Raw genomic sequence first — 22151 nt, forward strand, 5'->3', positions numbered from 1 at the left:
ACTGCTTTATCCTGAGAAGCTCAGAAAAGAAGAACTGAATAGAAAAAAAAAATTAAAGGAAAGAGATACTCAATATGTAGCATATCAGAGAGAAGACCATGACAGCACTATAAAATCATCAGCATGTAACAATGGCATCCATCTCTAATTGTTTCAGCAACAGAGCTCCCTTTATGCATCTCTTTCCATAGTCAGGGGTCAAATGGTTCTGCACATAAATACTAAATGGCAAACTTGGGGAACTCTTCCTTTTTAATAGAGATACAAGGTTAGTTAACCCACTGTCCCAGTTTTCTACTCTGGGACTTGTAGATATGCTAATACCTTGGGAGTTAAGACCTTTTGCTAACAATGAGGCTCATAGGATAAAGCACTCTGGTGAAACAGAAAGTGAAAGCTTTGAGTTAATGAACTCAGATATATTAATTCTGGGGCAACAAAAGGCCCCAATGTTAAAAAGTTAATTCCTAATAAACTTTTCCCAAAAGCTCCTAATGTTTCGGTGGCTCCTTAACTGCGTAGAAATTACACATCAGATCCTTTACAGCTCTAGTTATGCATTTCTTGACTGCTCTACTTCGGATATATACTTTGGAATCCAATGCATTCAAATATTTTGGAAAACTGGATAGTCAATCAATGAGGTCTTTTAGTGCATGACATTCAATACTGTTCCATAGTTTTGAGCTCAAACACATCCCTAATTGCTGGCTTCATTTATGTTACAGCGCCTCAATACTCCTTCTCTCTTTCTCCTGTCCTGACTTCCCCTCCCCCACACCCTTGGTCAATCCCTTCAATCAATTAGTCAATCTTGAAACAGTAAAGTTTTTCGCATAAATGTTGTGAAGTCTGGAGATTCTTGAGCTGCTGTTAGGGCACTTTGATTAATTAGCATCTAATCTGTATAATATAATAATTTTAAAGGTGAACTGCAAAACTGTAATGAAAACTAAGGTAAGCACAGATCTCTGTACTGACCTTCCTCCATTAGTCAGTGGAAGATGGGTGCGTTCAGGATAGAAATCTTCTCTTAATTTAATTTTCATTTCGGTTTTACAGTTTTGGGTTTTTTTAGTGGAAGATAAACTCATACATTATTTCTGAACCTGACCATGCCTGGGTTTGTTTTAACACTATTAATTCTCCTGCACACAGGTTCTCTTGTAACAATTTACCAGCTGTCACCTAAAAGCAACATACTACAGAACTATACAGGCACAGGACCATACACGCAACCTCAACAAAGCTGTTTGTTTTGTGTGGGTGAGCCTTTTTTCTCCAAAGTACCTGTACTTTCATCAGTCTCACATTTTCCATACTGCAATCTGAAGCGAGAGCACTTGCTGGATTAACAACTAGACTGGGCTAGAATCACTAGAACTTCACTCAAGCACTCTGAGGACATCGGGAAGTCTGTAGAGTGCATATTAATTTCATCCAAGCTGCACAAATCCCAGATGCTGACACCCTTTCCCATGGAGGACAAGACATGACCCCAAGGTTAACATGGCCACCCCATGTCTACAGTGAATCACCTGTTCCCTGGTTTCTACACTAGCAGGAGTTTGCCAGTACCAATTAACAGTAGAATATGCCACTTGCTACTAACAGCTGTATTGGGAATGGGGTCTCTTATGGCAGTAGATCAAAGAGGAGAACAGATAGAATATACACCAGCAACAGAGCTTTCCCCCTATTTATTTAGGCATATCAGACTGCAGGAAGCTGCATTTTAGCAATCTACTGGAACCTTAATATGAAAGGTTCATAACTTTTCCAGCATTTAAGATCCATTATCAAGACACATGCACCTCCTTCAAAAGATGTCAACATTCCAACCTGTTGGAATCTTCATTGTTCAAATTACCAAGTACAAAGGACATTTAAGTGGGACTTTTGGACTTTTTAAATGTAGGTGTCATGTTTGGAAACTCAGTATTGAATCAGCACTGATAATAACTGAACCAACCAACCAACCAACCACAAACACCCCTCCCGTAAACTTAGCTCCAGTCCTAGTAATATTTCAGAACTTCATTCTCTGTTGGAAACCCTGGACATGTCTTTACTCTATTAAAACAAAAACAAAACTGCCTTGAAGTTTAAATACTTCCCAATTTCTAACCCCAACTGTGCACAGAGAAATCTCGAATAGGCTCCCCATCACACACCTCATACAATTTATTGAAGGTTGTGTGTGAGAGAATTGTAGAAAGAGTAGCTAAACAAAAATGGGACTGGAGTTCTGAAGTCTCAATGGAGTAGCACTGGGTCACATTAAGTAAACAATGCATTAGCCTAGCAATCTCTGCAGGTCTGGGTTCAAACGGGGTTCTAATTCAGAAGTGAATAGAGTTTTCTGCTAGATGTCATGCACACCTGACTGAACATTAGACATAGCTCTGGCATCCCAATTTCTCCACATAACCTACCAAATGTTTTGGAGAACTGATGCCATTTAGCTCAGATGCATTCCTAAGACAAAACAAAGAATCGAAAGCAAGAGGATTTATAGATGTCTGGTGCCTATGGAATTGCAGCAACATTTCTAGGCAATGTGAACAACAGATCTAATTACTCTCCCTGTTCTAAGAGTATGTCTACACTACCCGCCGGATCGATGAGTAGCGATTGGTTTATCAGGGATCGATATATCGCGTCTCATCTAGACACAATATATCCATCTCTGAACGTGCTCCTGTCGACTCCGGAACTCCACCTGGGCGAGTGGCGGTAGCGGAGTTGACAGGGGGCGCCGCGGCCGTTGATCCCACACCGTGAGGACAGGAGGTAAATCGAAATAAGATACTTCAACTTCAGCTACACTATTCCCGTAGCTGAAGTTGCGTATCTTACATCAACCCCACCCCCTAGTGTAGACCAGGCCTAAGAGAGAGAGACAAGTGGATGAGATAATATCTGTTATTGGTCTAACTTCTATAGGTAGAAGAGGCAAGCTTTCGAGTGTCTCAGAACTCTTCAGGTCTGGAAAAGGTACCTGAACTGAACACTTGTCTCTCTCACAAACTGAAGTTGTTCCAATAAAAGATATTACCTCACCCACCTTGGGGGTCTCATATCCTGGGATCAACACAGCTACAACACCACTGCATACTGCCTGCTCTAACACAAGCAGGCAGAACTGTGACAAAGAAAAATTGTAGCTGCCACTGATGCTCCACACCATGGTAGAGCCTTGCCCAGGGGACCAGTGCCCAGTTGCCCAGCATCCACCCGAGGTCTGCTTATGAATGAAGACAATGGAAAGGGCTAATACAGACTAAACTGCAGCTGGGACACATGCAGAATTCTCACCCAGCCCACCTGCAATGAAAGGCTGGAAAACTGGTTCAGATTGTAGCACAAAGATCACAGCAGTAGGGATTACATTGTTCGTGTTTTCCTGGTAAACACTGATTTTTTTGCATCTGTTAGGTAATAGCAGAGTAGGATTTTGGTTACTCATATGGGAGCAAATCCAGAGCTGAAAGTAAGCCAGTTCCGGTACAGTACGGCGTACTGGCAAGAGCCAGTAAGCTGTGCCAGACCGCACCAGCTTCCACGGCGGGGACTGAAAGGGCTCTGGGCTGCCCATGGCTGCGGGCAGCCCAGAGCCCTTTAAATCCCAGCCGTGGCTCCAGCAGCCAGGCTGGGGCTGGAATTTAAAGGGCTCAGAGCTCCCCGCGGCTGCGACAGCCTAGAGACCTTTGAATCCCAGCCACGGCTCTGGTGGCCGGGCTGGAGCCAGGATTTAAAGGGCTCGGGGCTCCCCTCAGTGGCAGGAGCTCCAGGCCCTTTAAATCTCGGCCCCAGGGCAGCAAAACTCAGGGTTCTTCCCCCCGGGGGGCTCCCAGCCACCTCCTCAGCTGAGAGCCCTGGTTGATTTAAAGACCCTGGGTCTCCCAGCCACAGCTAGTGCCCCAGGGCCTTTAAATCTTAAGAGACCACGCCTCTTCCGGATGAGGCCATGCCCCCTCTCAGGACTCTGGCCATACCCGTAAGTCCTGTAAGTTACTTTCACCCCTGAGCAAATCCAAGTACCTTCCCCTGAAAAAGTCCTTCTTCAGCAAAGCCACTGCATTTCCATTGATAAGGGGGTGGGAGGGTGAATATGGGTGTTGCATATAGGGGATACAACATCCTGCAGATTGTAGAGGGCTGAGGGAGTTAACTCTGCATGTATTCCCTCATTCTTATTCCCCTTGAGAGGGGCCGGGCTGTCCTTACCCATACGCAAAGTACGCAGCTGTGTAGGGCACCAGGAAATTTGGTGCCAATTTCCTGGTGCCCTACGCAGCTCCGCGCAGCTCTAGCCCCTGCTCCGGCTCTTCCCCAAGGCCAGTGCCCCTGCTCTGTCCTGCCTCTCCCCACTCCCACTCCCCTGAGGACTCCAGAAGCAGTCGGATCTGCACTCACCAGTAAGTAGAGTGACCCGACCCCAGCCTGCTCCGCTCCCCTGGTTCCCAGCTGCATCACCAGCAAGTGCTGGGGGGCGGTACCCCCCTTCCCCCAAGCCTGGGAGCCAAGGGAACTGAGCAGACTGGGGCCAGGTCACTCCACTTCCCACAGGAAGTGACCAGCCTCCCCCCCCCTCATCCCCCACGGAGGCCTGGGGCCAGCTCCCCCCATGGAGGTCTGGGGCAAGGCCCCACACAGCTCCCCCATGGAGGTCGGGGGCTGCGTAGGGCACCAAAATAGCTAGGGATGGCCCTGGAGAGGGGGCAACATAAGGGATTCAAAGCCTACTCCAGAACATCAGTGCAGCTGCCACAGATCATCCAAGGAGCTGCTCCATGCCCTAGGAGATGGAAGCTTCCCTCCACAGCACTTCTGCCTATTGCCCGCCTGTCATAAACAGATAGCTAAGGGTTAATGTCTCTTTCACCTGGAGCACCTGACCAGAGGACCAATCAGGAAACCGGATTTTTTCAACTTTGGGTGGAGGGAATTGTGTGTCTGAGGTCTTTGTTTTCTGGCTGCCTGCTTTCTCTGAGCTTTGGAGAAGTAGTTCTGTTTTCTAATCTTCTGTTTCTAAGTGTAAGGACAAAGAGATCAGATAGTAAGTTATATGGTTTCTTTTCTTTGGTATTTGCATGAATATAAGTGCTGGAGTGCTTTGATTTGTATTCTTTTTGAATAAGGCTGTTTATTCAATATTCTTTTAAGCAATTGACCCTGTATTCGTCATCTTAATACAGAGAGACCATTTGTATTTTTTCTTTCTTTTTTATATAAAGCTTTCTTTTAAGACCTGTTGGAGTTTTTCTTACTTCAGGGAAATTGAGTCTGTACTCACCAGGGAATTGGTGGGAGGAAGAAATCAGGGGAGATCTGTGTGTGTTGAAGTGGCTAGCCTGATTTTGCATTCCCTCTGGGTGAAGAGGAAAGTACTTTTTGTTCCAGGACTGGGAATAGAGAGGGGGAGTCACTCTGTTTGGATTCACAGAGCTTGTGTCTGTGTATCTCTCCAGGAGCACCTGGAGCGGGGAAGGGAAAAAGGATTATTTCCCTTTGTTGTGAGACTCAAGGGATTTGGGTCTTGGGGTCCCCAGGGAAGGTTTTTCAGGGGGACCAGAGTGCCCCAAAACACTCTAATTTTTTGGGTGGTGGCAGCAAGTACCAGGTCCAAGCTGGTAGCTAAGCTTGGAGGTTTTCATGCTAACCCCCATATTTTGGACGCTAAGGTCCAGATCTGGGAATAAGGTTATGATACCGCCACAGTTGCTTTCTCATCAGAAGAGTCATCATACATAAGTAATAGGGATTCTCTGGTTTCCACAGGTACTGTAACAAGGAAGGAATCATAATTGCTGAGCTAGTCAGCAAATTTTGAAAAAAAAATTAATTTTCCCCATGTTCAGATCACTTCTAGACCATTCTAACAATCTACATGAGCAGCCACACAGACATTTTTGTTAACAGGGGAGAGAATTCACAGCAGTATAAATATTGAAATCATTTCCTCATGACAAACAAGGCGAAAAGAAAAAAAATCAATAAACAAAGTAGTAAAGAGGCTAACAGAAAATGTCCTCTCTCCCCTTACTGATGTTTTCAACTTTTTACTGGAAACTGGAAAAAAAAATTGGGCAGGGGGAAAGGGGAGTATGAACTCTGGCAAAAAAAAAAAAAATAACCCACATTGTTTTTCAACTAAAATTTTTCACAGTCGTGGTTTTCCAATGACAAAACCTGAAAATAGTCAAAAAAGCAGACACTGAGAATTTTCACTTTGTTGGAAACCCAGTCTCCTATCCAAAAAAGTTTTAACATAAAATGTTCAGCCCTACTAACAATGCATCCCGGATGCAAAGTCAGGAACATTTTGTAATACTAATATCCATTAGCATTTCATGAGTCTTCCTTTCTTTACCACAACATAGTAGCGGATACAAGTAACTTGGATTTGTTGGATAGTACAACCTTCTACTTCTAAATCAGAGGATGAGAGTTTGTTGGCATAACCAAGCTAAGGAGTCAGTGACTGCAGGTGATTTTGCATATTTAATAGAGCTAGTTGCATAATTAGTAACTAAAAAAATTAATTGAATTTTGTCTGTTTTTGAATTGCTTTATCTGAAATTTGCTATATAATTTCTGTAAGTGACTCTCTGCAGTTAATTTGTGAGTAGTTCACTGCAAGTGTTTAATAATCCAATATCAGAAATCCGAACAGTTTTCACTGGATGCGTTGTTTTCAGGGTAAATTTTTGTTCTCAGATCAGATAACTGTTAACTATTAAAATCAGAAATATACATGATTACAAAAGAAAATTTGTTTTATTTGAATATTCTGCTTACACTTTGCAATTTTGGGGAACGTTCCTGCCAGCAAACTCATTTGCTAGAACGTTTGCAGAAAAAGGAGCTTAGATGCACTCAAGCCAATTTTTGTCTGAAAATGTGAATAATAGAAGAGATTCCTTTGTGCTATTTGCCTAGCTCTGTACAAAAAACACCATCAAAAGGCACTCACACTGAGGTCTGATTCTGCCATCTGTTATAAACAGACAGGCCCCTGTATCCACTGGCTTCAATGGGGCTTTGCAGAGGCACAGAAGTCTGCCCGCACAGCACAACATGCAGGATGACAAGCCTTAGCATCTAGCATATTTACTGATGTCTGGTTGGTCATGTTAATTTCAGCAAGAGACTCACATTCTTTTGAATTGTCATCTGTAAAACAGAGCTGTCTTCCTTTTTCATATGTTACTATTCAATATTTTCATTAATGACTTGGATAATGGAGTGGAAAAATAAAATTTGCGTCTTATAAAATTTGCAGCTAGCACCAAGCTGGAAGGAGTTGCAAATACTTTGGAGGACAGGATTAGAATTTAAAACAACCTCAGCAAATTGGAGAATGGGTCTGAATTTAACAAAATGAAATTAAATAAAGACAAGTGAAAAGTACTAGTTGGTAGAACTACTGAAAAGGATCTCAGGGTTATATATTGTATCACAAATTGAATATGAGTCAACAATGTGATACATCTGTGAAAAGGATAATAATCTGGGTTATATTAAGAGCAAAGATGTATATAAAACATAGGAAGAAATTGTTCTGTTCTATTCAGCACCAATGAGGCCTCAGTTGGAGTACCGTGTCCAATTCTGGATACCACACTTCAGGAAAGATGTGGACAAATTAGAGAGAGAGTCCAGAGGAAAAGAACAAAAATGATAAAAAGTTTTAAAACGGAAAAGTTTAAGACACTGGGCTTGTTTAGTCTTGAGAACAGAAGATTGAGAGGGGACCTGATAACAGTCTTCAAGGGCTGTTATAAAGAGGACAGTGACCAATTGTTCTCTGTGTGCACTGAAGGTAGGACAAGAAGTAATGGGCTTAATATGCAGCAATGCAGATTTAGGTTAAATATTAGGAAAAAATCTCTAAATATAAGGGTATAGGCTTCCAAGGGAGGTTTTGAAATCCCTGTCACTGGATGTTTTAAAAAAATGGTTGGACAAACACCTGTCAGGGATGGCCTAGGCTAGGTTTCCTTGGTCCTGCTACAGGGCAGAAGGCTGGATTTGATGACTTCTTGCAGTTCCTTCCTGCCCTACATTTCTATGATTCTAAGTTCCTCATCTTCCTGGCTTTTTTTTTTTAAAATCCAACATAGCAGTCATGAGAATCACTCTGAACCACTGATATTGTGTCACCTACTTAAAGAAAAGCTTGCCATTAGGTATTACGTGGTGCCCCTGCTACACATGTGGCATGCCTTACAAAAATCTTTGCCTAATTGTGAAAGACTACTGTTAGAAAACATTTTCATCACTAGCATGTTTAATTGAGCTCCTGAGAGGCAGTATCAGTAAGACTTAGGGATAAATAACCAGTAGTCCCATTGGTCTCACCAAGAATCCATTGATGTTTCATAAATCCTAGTCAGTACAAATCTAATTGAGTTACCATGCTGAATTAGCTTACATCTAAATGGCATTCATGTCTACAAATGGAATAATTAGAGTCTAGAAAATGGGATATATCAAGTGCTATCCCAAGTGACAACAGCAAGACATTTGTATTCATTCAATCAGCTGCTAAAAAAAAGCAGATGTAATATTCGATTTGGGGGGTTGATGATTAGACAGTGTTACTGGGTCTAGCAATAATGCGAAACAGAGTGTGTTAACCATTTCTCTATGCCTATCTATTTATATTTACTCTAAGAGATTCTTCACTATGATTCTTTCAGATTTTTCTTTACGATGCAAAGTAGTTATATGACTAGTTAATCCCTACTTTATTTCCAGGGTGATGAAATCAGCTATACTCATTAGTGATGTTCTTTTCATAGCTAGAATTCTAAGATGAATACCAAAATGCACCACTAAATAACAGTTTGAAATGTCTTTCATCATCCATTATTATTTTTTATTTTCAGTGCTGCATGAATCTGTTTTTACACAGGAGAGCATGCAACTGGTCTGTTCATATCGTGATTTGTTTCCTCGCCTTCTTCTATATTAAATAGTAAAATGTACCACCACTTTTGTGGGATAAACTCCATATCATGGCACCCCAGCATTACCTGGAGTGCCAATAAGTTCTTAGAATCTAGAATGAAAGGTATTAAATATCTTTAATTGGTTATTAGGCTGGTTTAAATTAGAAAACTTGGGCTTCATTTGAAACCAATATAAACTGTGTCTATATCTTAAATTATATATTAATACTAGCACTGGATGAGCATCTTAGCCATGCTGGATAATGGATTCCTCTAATTTAGAAAGTAGTCTAATTTGCATGCATATTTTATTTATTACACCAATTAAGTTTTGCAAATAGTTTGCAATGAGGTCCCAATGACCTCATAATTCACAATTACTCCTGGGATATCCTGCCCACTTTAGCACGTTTTGAATAATATTGCAATCTCCTTGAGAAAATAATGCATTTTTTACATGATGGATTTATTAAGTATGCACACACCTTGTTCTTAACCAATTTTACTCTATGAACGGTTACTGGAGCTACTTCATAGATCTTTGTGGTGTTGCTAATGAATGTGTTTCTTCAACAACCTACTTTTCCAAACACATGAATATTACAGGGCAAACCCATCTCAGGTACACCAAGTAACTTCAGTGAAGTCACTCTGGGTGTATACTGGTACACTCGAGATCAGAATCTGATTGAAATACATGCACGTGCAGAACCAAGGGCAGAAATTGGCGCAGTGTCCCTCAACTTACATTTCAATATTTGCTGGTAATTTCTTCTTTTTTAAAGTCTATTTGGGAAAAAATGAAATTTAATTACAAGACATTTTTAATTAATCTGCAATCTGAGAAACCTATACATTTTACTGTTATTCAGAATAGGACAAGCACTTTTCCTAGGATCTCAGTTATATTTACCCCCATTATAAATTTCCTCACAAGTTTTTTGTTTTGTTTTGTTTTTTTTCCAAGATCAAAATGTTTGGATTCCAAAGTAGTTTAGAGAGGATGAGATACTTAGCTCAAAATTGGATCTCATCCTATGCTTCACATGTAGCACTGGCAGACAAACTTGACTATCTACTTATATTTTTGCAGAACGTAGATCAGGTGCGAATAGACACTTGGTCTGAGAGGAGTGGAGCACGCGGAGATGATATTTAGTTGTCATCCTAAACTCTCAGTGAATACCGAGTGAATTTCCTCTCTCAGAAAACTTATTTAGTCAGATACCCTCACTTAACACTAGATGCAATTTAGACTATATAAACAGGGGATTCACCATAATGGGAATCTATCTTCTTGCCTCTACTATGTCTTTTGAGGAGGTAAATATTCTAGGACATTGCATAGGATCACAGCGGGGAGAGATGGAAATACCTGTCCGGGCTTGTAACCCATCTTCATGCCAGTATAGGCAATAGATTTGCACCAGCAACCAGATTTCCCCATTCTAAATTTAAACAGGCCAAGCTGTGGGGCTTCCATTGATTCTCTTGAGAGGTTATTTCACAGCCTAAAAGATCTTGCTGTAAGCAAGCTTTTCCTGATACTTAACATGAGTTTTCTTTTTCTTACATATATCCCATTTCTTCTCATTATACCACTTGTAAGTCTTAAGTAAACGCTCTCCTTACTTGTTAACACCCTCTGAATATTTGTAGGCATATCCCAACTCCAATATCCATAGGCTTTAGTCATCTTTGTCAAAATGAGCATATTAGTTCTTTTAATCTTTTTTCATAAATCAGTCCCTACAGCCACCTGATTAGCTTTGTTTCCCTTTATTGTCCTTTAGTTTGAAAACATCTGTTAATCAGGTGCCCAGAATTAAATGAAATACTCCAGATTCAGTTACATGAGGGCCTCAGACTGAGAGACTATTTATTGCCATGTTCCATGACATCATGCATCTACATAATGCAACCTGTAATTGGATTTGTTTATACAAGACTTGAGATGAGAGCCTTTCCAGTGACTTCAATCATGAGTTGACCAGACTCATACTGCTGTGCAAATGCCTGTCTAGTCTGCTGTCCACTAATACCTCCAAGTCTTTCAGCATTCCTGTTTTTTGATTTTCTCCTCTTACTGAAAATATTTCCGAATATTTCCCCCATATGTTTTAAACTAGCTTTTCTCACCCAACTGAATCTGTTACTTTCCTCTAACATCTCTAGATCCCCTTCTCTCTACGTACTGGTGTCCAAAACTCCTCAATATAAAATGAAGTACACTGAGAACCTAAGTGAGCAGTAATTGATTAATCAAAAAAAATTGGATCTGATAACAAACAAAACTTTTGGACAATTAACTGAATAACCCCACTCACTGGGGCTGGAAACTTTATGAGAATATAGGTCCCTGCCATGAGAGTTCTAATACTTGTTTGTTTTGAACAGGTTTAGAAATACTGTGAGAATCACCCTCTATTATACAGATGCTAGTGGTGGCTTGGGGACTCAACTATTTTACATAAATATGGATATATGCACAGTTTTATGTGTATTAAAACGTATATGCATATTTGTGGGTGCAAAATTGAATGTGATTTGAAAGCAGTGAACATATGGTCCTTCCAAACTCTGATATGTACATATGAAAAAATTCACCAGATTCTAGTATGAGTAGTGAATTAATACAAGTAATGAGGAATTATTTAAAAGTATCATGTTAAAACTAGAATGGGAGGACTGTGCCTGAAGAGAATGTGAACTGGCAATGTTTAAAGCTGAACTATGTTTTCAGTCCACAAGTGACCTGCAGAAAAGCCTTAAAAGTAGAATAATACGTTTTCGTTGTAAAGGTGCTAAGCTCCCTTAATTCACTGAAGTTAATTAGAACTATAAACTCACCATCCCTCAGGAGGAAATCAGGCCAGGCGCTTAAAAGAAATTTTCTTCAAAATAAAAATGTCTAGCTGCTTCTCTAAAACCAATAAAATATTCAGGAAGGAATACTGAGAGCAATCTATCTAATTATGGGATTAACGTGATGATAGCTGATCCACATTAGTATACAAAACAGCAACTCATTCCAGTAAGGTAGATAAAAGCCCCAAATAATTGTTTACTATTAAACTACACTATGGGATTATTCCTATTTTACACAAACCGGTTTTGTAAAACAGATTGCATAAAGTCGAGTGCACGTAGCCACACTAAGCACATTAATTCGGTGGTGTGAGTCCATGTACCGAGGCTAGTGTTAATTTCTGGAGCGTTGCACTGTGAGTAGCTATCCTGTAGCTATCCCATAGTTCCCGCAGTCTCCCCCGCCCATTGGAATTCTGGGTTGAGATCCTAATGCATGATGGTGCAAAAACAGTGTCACGGGTGATTCTGGGTAAATGTCGTCACTCAATCCTTCCTCCGTGAAAGCAACGGCAGACAATCATTTCATGCCCTTTTTCCCTGGATTGCCCTGGCAGACGCCATAGCATAGCAACCATGGAGCCTGTTTTGCCTTTTGTCACTGTCACCGTATGTGTACTGGATGCTGCTCACAGAGGGGGTAGTGTAGAGCTACACAGCAGCATTCATTTGCCTTTGCAAGGTAGCAGAGATGGTTACCATCCCTATTGCACCGTCTGCCATTGTAAATTGGTGATGAGATGACCGTTATCATTTTGTACCATTGCAATTGGAAAATGGAGATGACGGTTATCAATCATTTTGTACCGTCTGCTGCTGTCATGGGTTCTTCTGGCTGGCCTCGTTGAGGTCGGCCAGGGGCGCATGGACAAAAATGGGAATGACTCCCCGGGTCATTCCCTTCTTTATGTTTTGTCTAAAAATAGAGAGTCAGTCCTGCCTAGAATATGTGGCAAGTGTACTAGAGAACCAGAGAGCACAGTTGCTCTGTGTCAGAGCCCCAGAGATCCCACAGAAATGATGAGCTGCATGCCATTCTAGGGGATGCCCCTGCAACAACCCCACCCATTGCTTCCCTCCTCTCACACCCCTCCTGGGCTACCGTGGCAGTGTCCTCCCATTTGTGTGATGAAGTAATAAAGAATGCAGGAATAAGAAACACTGACTTTTTAGCGAGATAAAATGAGGGGGAGGCAGCCTCCAGCTGCTATGATAGTCCAGGGACTACAGAATCTTTTCTTTAGACACAAAAGGGTGGGCTGGAGCTGATGGAGCTCAGCCTCCAGCTGCTGTGATGAGGATGGTTACCCAGCATTTTGCACTGTCTGCCAGGAATGACAGGAAGTCATTCCTATTTTTTCCCAGGCTCCCCCGGCTGACCTCACTGAGCTAGGAGCATTCACAGGATGACGATGGTTTTCCACCATTTTGTACTGTTTGCCATCAGGAAAGGAAGGGGAGGGGCTGCTGCTGTTCAGCACCGCGTCTACCAGCAGCATGCAGTAGACATACGGTGACATTGAAAAATGGCAAGAAACTATTTTTTTCCCTTTTCTTTCACGGGAGAGGGAGGGGGGTAAATTGATAAGATATACCCTGAACCACCACGGACAATGTTTTTGACCCTTCAGGCATTGGGAGCTCAGCCAAGAATGCAAATGCTTTTCGGAGACTGCAGGGACTGTGGAATAGCTGGAGTCCTCAGTCCTCCCTCTCTCCCTCCATGAGCGTCCATTTGATTCTTTGGCTTTCTGTTACGCTTGTCATGCAGCACTGGGCTGAGTCACTGCTGTGGCCTTTGTCTATCATAGTGTGGAGATTTTTTCAAATGCTTTGTCATTTCGTCTTCTGTAATGGAGCCAGGGCTGGCGCTACCATTTAGGCAGCCTAGGCAATCGCCTAGGGCACCAGGATTATTGAGGGGGTGGCATTTTTCCGGGGTGAGGGGGCGGCAGGCGGCTCCGGTTGACCTGCCGCAGTCATGCCTGCGGAGGGTCCGTTGGTCCGCGGCTCCGGTGGAGCTGCTGCAGTCGTGCCTGCGGATGCTCGGCTGCTCCCGCAGCTCTGGTGGACCTCCCGCAGGCATGCCTGTGGCAGCTCCACCAGAGCCACGGACCAACAGACCCTCCGCAGGAATGCCTGCGGCAGCTCCACCGGAGCCGCGGGATCAGCGGGGGGGCGGCGAAATGGCTGTGCGCCTAGGGCGTGAGAAACCCTGGTGCCGGTCCTGAACGGAGCTCTGATAGAACAGATTTGTCTCTCCATACAGCCATCAGATCCAGTAGCTCCCGTATGGTCCATGCTGGCACTCTTTTTGGATTTGGGACTGCGTGGCCACTCGTGCTGATCAGAGCTCCATGCTGGGCAAACAAGAAACAAAATTCAAAAATTCACGGGGCTTTTCCTGTCTACCTGGCCAGTGCATCTGAGTTCAGATTGCTTTCCAGAGCGGTCACAATGGTGCACTGTGGGATACCGCCCAGAGGCCAATACCGTCAATTTGCGGCCACACTAACCCTAATCCGACATGGCAATACCGATTTCAGCGCTACTCCTCTTGTTGGTGAGGAGTACAGAAACCGGTTTAAAGAGCCCTTTATATCGATATAAATGGCCTCGTTGTGTGGACGGGTGCAGGGTTAAATCGGTTTAACGCTGCTAAATTTGATATAAATGCATAGTGTAGACCAGGCCTTAGATGAGCTAGAGCTGTGTATTGAGGGTATCTGTTTGATACAAGTGGTTCTGGAGAGTAAAATCTTGTTAACTACAGAGACCATCAATACCCATTCGTTATGTACTATTGTCAATGGTTCATCAACTACATATGCTCTTCCAAGTTTTTATATCTTTGGGGGCTTAATTCATTCAATTCATATACACAAAAAGTGCTGGTAATCCATCAGACTGCAGAGGCAATCTTTTTAAAGGATAAGTTTTTAGCACTTTGATTTCCTATCCTTCCCTCTTTGATGCTGTAATGTAGATAAAGGTTTTTAGTTTAGATGTTTGGTCTATAATCTAACTGAAAAAGCTAATAGTAGCCGGTCATCGGACCTTTTGTTAATGGGAAAATATGTTTTTCCAGCAGCAAAACCCATAGAGCCCAGTTCTGTCCTTAGATACAATTCAATGTAAAGTTAATGGAAGTGGGTTCCATGTATCTTAGAGGGTATGTAATCCATAGGATCGTTCACAAGATGGACCACAAATACAGTGCACAAAAGGGAAAGAATCTGCTCTCCATTATATGGTATATGTCAGGAGTAACAATTTACCCTGGGTGTGAATAAGGGCCAAATTCTGCTCTCAGTTTGTTGCGATACTGCAAGAGGAGACAGACTGTTGCATATCTACTGTGTAAGACAAGGAATGCTGGCAAAGGTACCGTTTGTTGAAAGCTCTTCTTTCAAACCTTGAATTAAATAAAATGCTACCTCCTGATCAACAGAACTTTAAAATAAAGATATTTAGAACAGCAGCTAACAACAAAATCTCGACTACATAATAAGCATAAATACCAGACGACCTGTCTGGAGCCCATGTGAAATCCCAAAGATCTGATATTTTAATTAGTGCAAAAAGTTTGGTACCTCCTCAAATTCATTCACGCCGTTAGATGATTTGCTTTGAAAAACTACATTATTTGTAGTTCATTAGTCATATACATAAATATTCCATTGTTAACTAGCTACTCAAAAAGGAACAAAATATGCTGGAAAGTATACTACAGGGAGCAATCTTGCATTGGCAAGGGAATGGAGTAGATGAACTAGTAGATCTATTTCCATTTATATGGCCTGATTCTCTGTTCCCCTGCACGTAGTGCCAACTGAGTAGAAAATGCTACGAAATTAGCAGGATGGTAGCTTACAGTCTCTTTGCACTAGGATCAATGATTATACAAAGGTGCAGGGTGATAGAGAATCAGACCCTTAATTTTGGTTCTATCAAAGCTGATTATTGGTGACATTAAGTACAATGAAAGGATGGACCCAGAGACAATTATAATAGCCAGATGAAGTTAGAAGAGCTAGGTTTTATTACCATTTGACTTGTACTTGATTGGACTACCTTTCCCATCATGCAATATTTAGAAACTGATCAACGGTTTTGGTGGCAATACTTCAGCAGTAAAATTAATCACAATTGTGATTCACGTTACAAGGGAAAAAATGTACTATGTGAAACTGCACAGTGTTATGTTATTCAAAAGGACACAGCCTAAGATTGTTTATTAGTATACAAAATACCGAGTGAAATTTTCCCATAGGAGTAGCAGCCTGAATAGTATTAATAGTGCTTTAAACTGTAATGAATTCCCAGTTTAATTCACTCTGAGGTTTCAATTTATACCACATGTAGAGTACTCCAAGTTCAAGTAATCACTGCAGTAATTAGCTTACTTCCAGTCCTTCAAAATAAACCCACTAAGTTTTGCAATCAGCCTTCATTTGGTTAATCACCAGTTTAATTGATTTAATTAGTTTGATCTGCAAAATTAGTCAAGTGTAAATACTGTTTTGTAAACAGAGTTTAGCTCCAAGCAGTAATATAGGGAATTCTAATTCAAAGCTAGAGTTAATAATAAAACCAACACATACATGATTTTGTTGCAGTATCCAGCAGCTTTAAGTCTGCAAGACATAGAGTTATGTTTTTGTGGATCTCACTGAGTACTTAATAATACTGACAAAATGAAGTCTTTGCCTCTAAATGTTTTAGTCCCTATGTGATAGTTTCATATCACAACAAAGGACAGAAAAGCAGCACTTTCGCCTTTCTACTTTTTAGAGCAGAAATTTACCTACTTTAACGCTTTTTAAAAATAATGCTTAGATGTGTTTAATAAGCTATGAAAAACTAATCTAATGAGAACCCCAGCAACTCCCAACTCAAGGATTACATTAGAAGCCAAAGGAATACAAGAAGTGAGTCAGATCACATACCTTTGGCAGTCCAAACCGTCCAGAAGGAAATGATGACATAAAATGGCAGATTAGCAATTTAAATAAGATCTGTCATTGGAAATCCACAACTTAAAGATTAAACTATAATTCTTTACCTCATTCTTAGGATACCTTCTGAGTAAGTGCCTCATAAAAGCCTGTTTTTCTTGTGCACCTCAAAATCCCATAAGTTATATCATATGATGAAACTGATGGCACTGCAGGGAAGCTGTTGTCCGGCTAGCAGAGGGAAAGGGAACAGTGCTTTACAGATGGGAGTTGGTGGGGGGTGGAGAAAGAGGGGTTAGAAGCTGCTGCAAAAGGGGGAATGGGTCAGCATGGCGATGCTGACTCATCGACTGGGACTGGAAGCGTGGAAGTGTTGAAAAAGGTCAAGCCTAGGTGGGAGAAGCCCTTTTCCATGGAGCTGGTGAGGCAACAGCCACCCTTCATCCTCTTTAGGTGATAAAAGACCAGGTTTGGTCAGGACGTGCTCTGGGCATTGTGCCAACTGCCCTTTTTAGTGGGAATTTTTCCCTCACCACCAGATTGGCCAATTGGAGTGTGTGTGGGGGGGGGTGATTCAGGGAAGGCTTTGTTAATGTGTGGTGTGTAGGGAGTTAGGCTATATGTTGCAACTCATGATGTAAATATGGAGCGGATGTCCAGCACCGGTACTCCACAGGGAAGGGATCCAGTGAGCAGATAAATGGCCTGGTAAACAGGGCTGGCTTTAGGCACCAGCAAACCAAGCATGTGGTTGGGGTGGCACAATTGCAGGGGCTGCATTCCGGGGGCAGCAGTTGCGTTTTTGGAGGGTTTTTTTTTTTTTTGCTTGGGGCAGCAAAAAATCTAGAGCCAGCCCTGCTGGTAAAAAACTTAACAAACAGGTGTTGGTTAGAGGAACAGAGCTAGGGGAGGGATGCAGGTCAGGGCTCGTATGACAGGGAGAAAAAAAACCTCTCTTAATACCCACCTTAACCCTCGTATGAGAGGGGGTGGATGGTAAGGTCCCAGCAATGGATTGGCTGAGGACCTGGATAGAAAAAGATGGGGAGAGGCTGGCAGAAGCTCCTCCCTCCCCCACCCCGGTAGTTACTGAATGAACATAATGTTACTCACACTGTACACTTTTATCTGCCGACTGCCGGGTAGTCCTAGACATCTAATAAATTTGTGGCCTGATTAAAACCATATTAGCTGTCTCCTGGCCTCCTTTTGGGATAACTGGACAACAATATATCTTGCTTCACCGTGAGTTTTGGATTCACAGGAAATGCAGGACTGTCCCCAATATTACACAGCACAGATTGCAGTATTTCAGGCAGCAGACCCATTCCTTCTGTTTTGCGCACTCAGTACCCATTGAAGTCAATGCTAACAGAAACTTAAGATGGAAGGGAAAGCTACTGTTGAAGTAGCAGAGTCTAGTTACAGCACAAGACCAGGAGTTGGGATATCCTGGATCCATTCTTGATTCTGCCAGACTTCTTGTGTGACTTGGTGAAGTCTCTTACCTTTTCTGTACCTCACTGCCCCATTTTTTTAAATGGAAGTTATAATTTTTGCATCCCTTCAATGAAATTAGTATGGATTAAGCAGAGTTAGAAGTTTATCACCGGAGGTTTTTTTCCTCACTGATAAGTTGGAGTTTTGTCAAAAATGATTTGTGGAAAAGTGTCATTTTTTATTTTTTCAATGAGAAATTTAGAATTGAAAACTGTTTTGCACTATGACTCTCATTTCAGGCCAGTTTTAAAAAAAACAAACAGAATTCACCACCAACTTTTTTTTTTATTTGTGCCACTGACTGTAATAAAATGAATGATATTGAGAATTCTGCCCCACCCCACTTTTTGCACACACACCCCCACATTCTCCACAACCACTCACTGTTCTGTAATCTTTCAAAACTTCTTCATCTCTGAAAAAGTTGCTGTGGCAAAAATAAAAATGAAGCAGCATAACTTCACCACAGTATCATGTCAAAATTTCCTTATATTTTTTTTTAAAAATTAAAGCCTGGCAGAGTTACAAAGATTCATGTTTCCTAGTTGGAGGAGTTTTAAACAGTTATAGGATGGGGAGGGCGCATGAAAAACTGAAAAAGAAAAATCCCTAGACATCACTCATTTTATTGGAGAAATGGGTAAACAAAAAATTTATTTTATTTTTTTGTTTTCAAAAAACAAACTGAAATGACATTTTCAATTCATTTTGTTTTGAGGCTTTCCTGAAGGAAAAACAAATCCAAACACTTCCAATAATTACCTTTTGTTCAGAAATTGTACTGGGTTGTTTTTTTTTTAAACAGTCTAGGATAAAGGGGGAGATTTTCAAAAGTTATAAGAACAAGATTTCTAAGGGTTTTTATCAACTATTGTCAATATCAGTACTAGTGGAGCCCTGGACAAGAAAGGCAGAAAGAGATGTTCTTCAAGATTTGATTATTCAACTGTACACCAGAGCATCTGCTAATAGTGGTCTCAGTTCTAGCCCCTGCTGACATTCCTTCAGCCGGCATCCTACCTTAAAAATAGATTGACAATATTTTTAATCTAAGCTAGGTAGGAAGTGCATTATTCCACTGAACAAATGCAACATTTGCACAAATTCTTTAACATTTTTTAAATAAGCATATTATTCATATCTTATGATGTGTTAATTTGTGTCATTTGCAAAAACAACTGTGAATCCTATTTTGTGCATGCCGTGCAATTACTACTAAAGAGGATTTGGGGTATTCTCATTAAACTGGGTCCCAGATGTTTTTGTGCTTATGATTTGTGTTGATCTGTTCTTTGTCAGTTCTAATTATCATTCAGGATGACTGAATTAAGTCAGCCACTCTGAAAAAGGCCTATTTATGCATATGATCAGGATCACAGCTCGAGTACAAAGCCCAAAGAAGTTCCCCAATGCTCCATCTTACCTCTGCACCAGGTCTCTTCGCATGAGACACAATCCTGCCTCATCTAACATGGTATCTTAAGTCCATCTCAGCCTCTCTACAGCACGTTTATGTGAATAAATAACATTATCTGGGAGAAAAAAACGATCTCTAAAGCGCTGATCTCTGGCAGAACAGTGCCCTGTGGAGTAGATTACAATATTTTAGCATGTTAGTTTCATTTGGTGTTGCCACCAGTGCTCTTTTAACAGTGATACAAACTACCCATTGGGCACTCATTACACTGCACAGGAGAGAGTGGGATACCTCGTAAATATGCATTAAACAGTGGTTATATTTGCCTCTGCTTTGTGCTATGTCTGAGCAGAGATACAAACATGCATACTCCAAAGCAATATTTGGGGTATTTTGCTAGCATTATGCTACTGAGTATGAAATATGTTTTCTCTACAGCTGTTGCTTATGCTAGTGGGAACAAATTGCTCATCTTAAAAAAAAATATTTTGGACTGGGAATTTATGCTGATAAAGAGGTCTTGAAAATCAAGCTGGCAGATTGAGAGTAAGTGAACAAATCTGAATACAATACATTGTTTCCATTCTTCAATGAGAGAAAATCACAAGTGAGAAAACAATGTCACCTTTGATAGAACAGATTCATACAATCATTTTAGCAGCGCAGATACTGTGTTTACTATAACCAAATGCAAAGCATAATTTAACTCTGTGTATGTGTGTATATATTTAAATTGTGTATATTTGTAAAAGTGATGCATTACATATGTTAGTTCCATAGGATGAAAGCTAACTGCGTATGGAAAGTACTGTGCAGCAAAGGCTCCTTATGTAAATATGAAAAACAGAAAGGGCAATAAAAATATTTTTGAAGTCCCTTCATGTACAGAGCATAGGAAAGTCACCAGATTTTCATTGCCTTTAGAAGATATGAAGGCTGCCTTTATTGCCTACCATGCTCTTCATATAGGCAGATATAGATCTGCTGAAAGAGTTCAAGAGCATATACATGTAGGGTCTCTAAATCATTCAAACAGTCCCCCAGGATCTGGACATTGTGGTTCAGCCTGCTCAGTTAAAAAAAGGTGTCATTCTGAAACATGAGATATGAGAAACAGAAATGCCACTGGAACTTGCAGAATGGGAAGCATTGTTTAACTTCTTAGGTTCAGCCTAATTTCACATCTGAGAAGCCCATGGGGAAAGGGGGGATGTTAGAGATTTGGTGGGGTTTTGCCTTTTCAGTTAGCTTGCCTTTTCCTCCCCCCGCCTTCGTATTACAAATCTTGTAGGACAATATAAAATGGACAAGAAGGCAGCAGATTGGACACCAGTTCATATATAAAATCCTTGCTAATGCAACAAAAACCACCATAAATATCTTAAATCCATGCTTTGTAATGGTCTATCCATTTATTTGCTCACTTTTAATACTACTACTTATGTGATCAAGCATAACTCAGAGTTTACAGTGGAAAGATATTGAGACTCTTTTCCATTAATATTTCATTGAATATGCTTTGGCCAGGATAAGCCCCTTTGTATTTCCTTTATTCAGTGTCTGACCAATTGAGATTTAATAGCATGCATGAGTTACATATGCACATGACACTGAGTTCTCACAAACTGAATTACAAACTCACATTTATTTGAGACAGAACTCCCTCAACCTGAAAACAGAAACAAAACTATAGCTCAGACCCACAAAGATATTAAGGCTCCTAACTTCCACCAAGATCCAAATGCATGTGGATCTGGGCCCTTGTGATTTCTCACCCACCACATCCAACCAGCTCGGTTAACATAGCAAATATCTAACTAGTGAAGAGTCACACCACTGTGTTAAATGATTTCATAGTTATAAAAAGAGTTGAGGAAAAGACAGTTATCAGATTTGAGAAATTTGCAATCTGCTCATGATTGTTCTGTGAGCAGAAAGTGGACTCAAATTTGGCAAATAAATTGTTGCAGACTATTCATCCAGCTACTCTCAAAGTCATGGCAAACAAACATTCTCATTCCCTTAAGGTGGATTATTGCTGGTTTCCTCCCCCACCCCTTTTCTGGGAGAATACTTAACCAGTACTACAACTTGTGATAAGGGAAGGAGGGGAAGAGAAAAACATATAGGAGAACCACAGCATTAAAGACCTCAAAGTAAGAAAAAGAGCTCTCTTTACTTACCCACTTCATCTTTGATTATAAACTCTCGCAGCCCCAGCAGGGTCAGGGTCAGCCAAGTCCAGGCACAACACAATTGCAGGTATTAAATAGCATTGTTTAGCAACTCTTGGAAAACTTAACTTATACACCACCCTTGATTCTCCATGGGACATTCTCTAGCCTCAGCCTTGCAAATCCAAAACAGTCACTCACCATGCACTTCTGCTCAGTAGTTCTCTCTGCAAAAACATTTGTTCCTCTGTAGAAACAAGGGCTACTCCCACTC

The 22151-nt window shown here is 41.2% G+C and overlaps 1 long non-coding RNA gene across 1 annotated transcript; it reads right to left on the minus strand.

The window, feature by feature from the left end:
• Window positions 1–4254: 4254 nt before the first annotated feature.
• LOC115659210 lies at window positions 4255–21768 on the minus strand. The gene is made up of 3 exons (XR_004002481.1): window positions 21759–21768; window positions 16602–16607; window positions 4255–4353 (listed from the first exon to the last, which is right to left on the minus strand). It is a non-coding gene; the product is annotated as an uncharacterized LOC115659210 (long non-coding RNA).
• Window positions 21769–22151: the final 383 nt, after the last annotated feature.

Source organism: Gopherus evgoodei, chromosome 10, assembly GCF_007399415.2.
Source record: "Gopherus evgoodei ecotype Sinaloan lineage chromosome 10, rGopEvg1_v1.p, whole genome shotgun sequence".
Classification (NCBI taxonomy): Eukaryota; Metazoa; Chordata; order Testudines; family Testudinidae; genus Gopherus; species Gopherus evgoodei.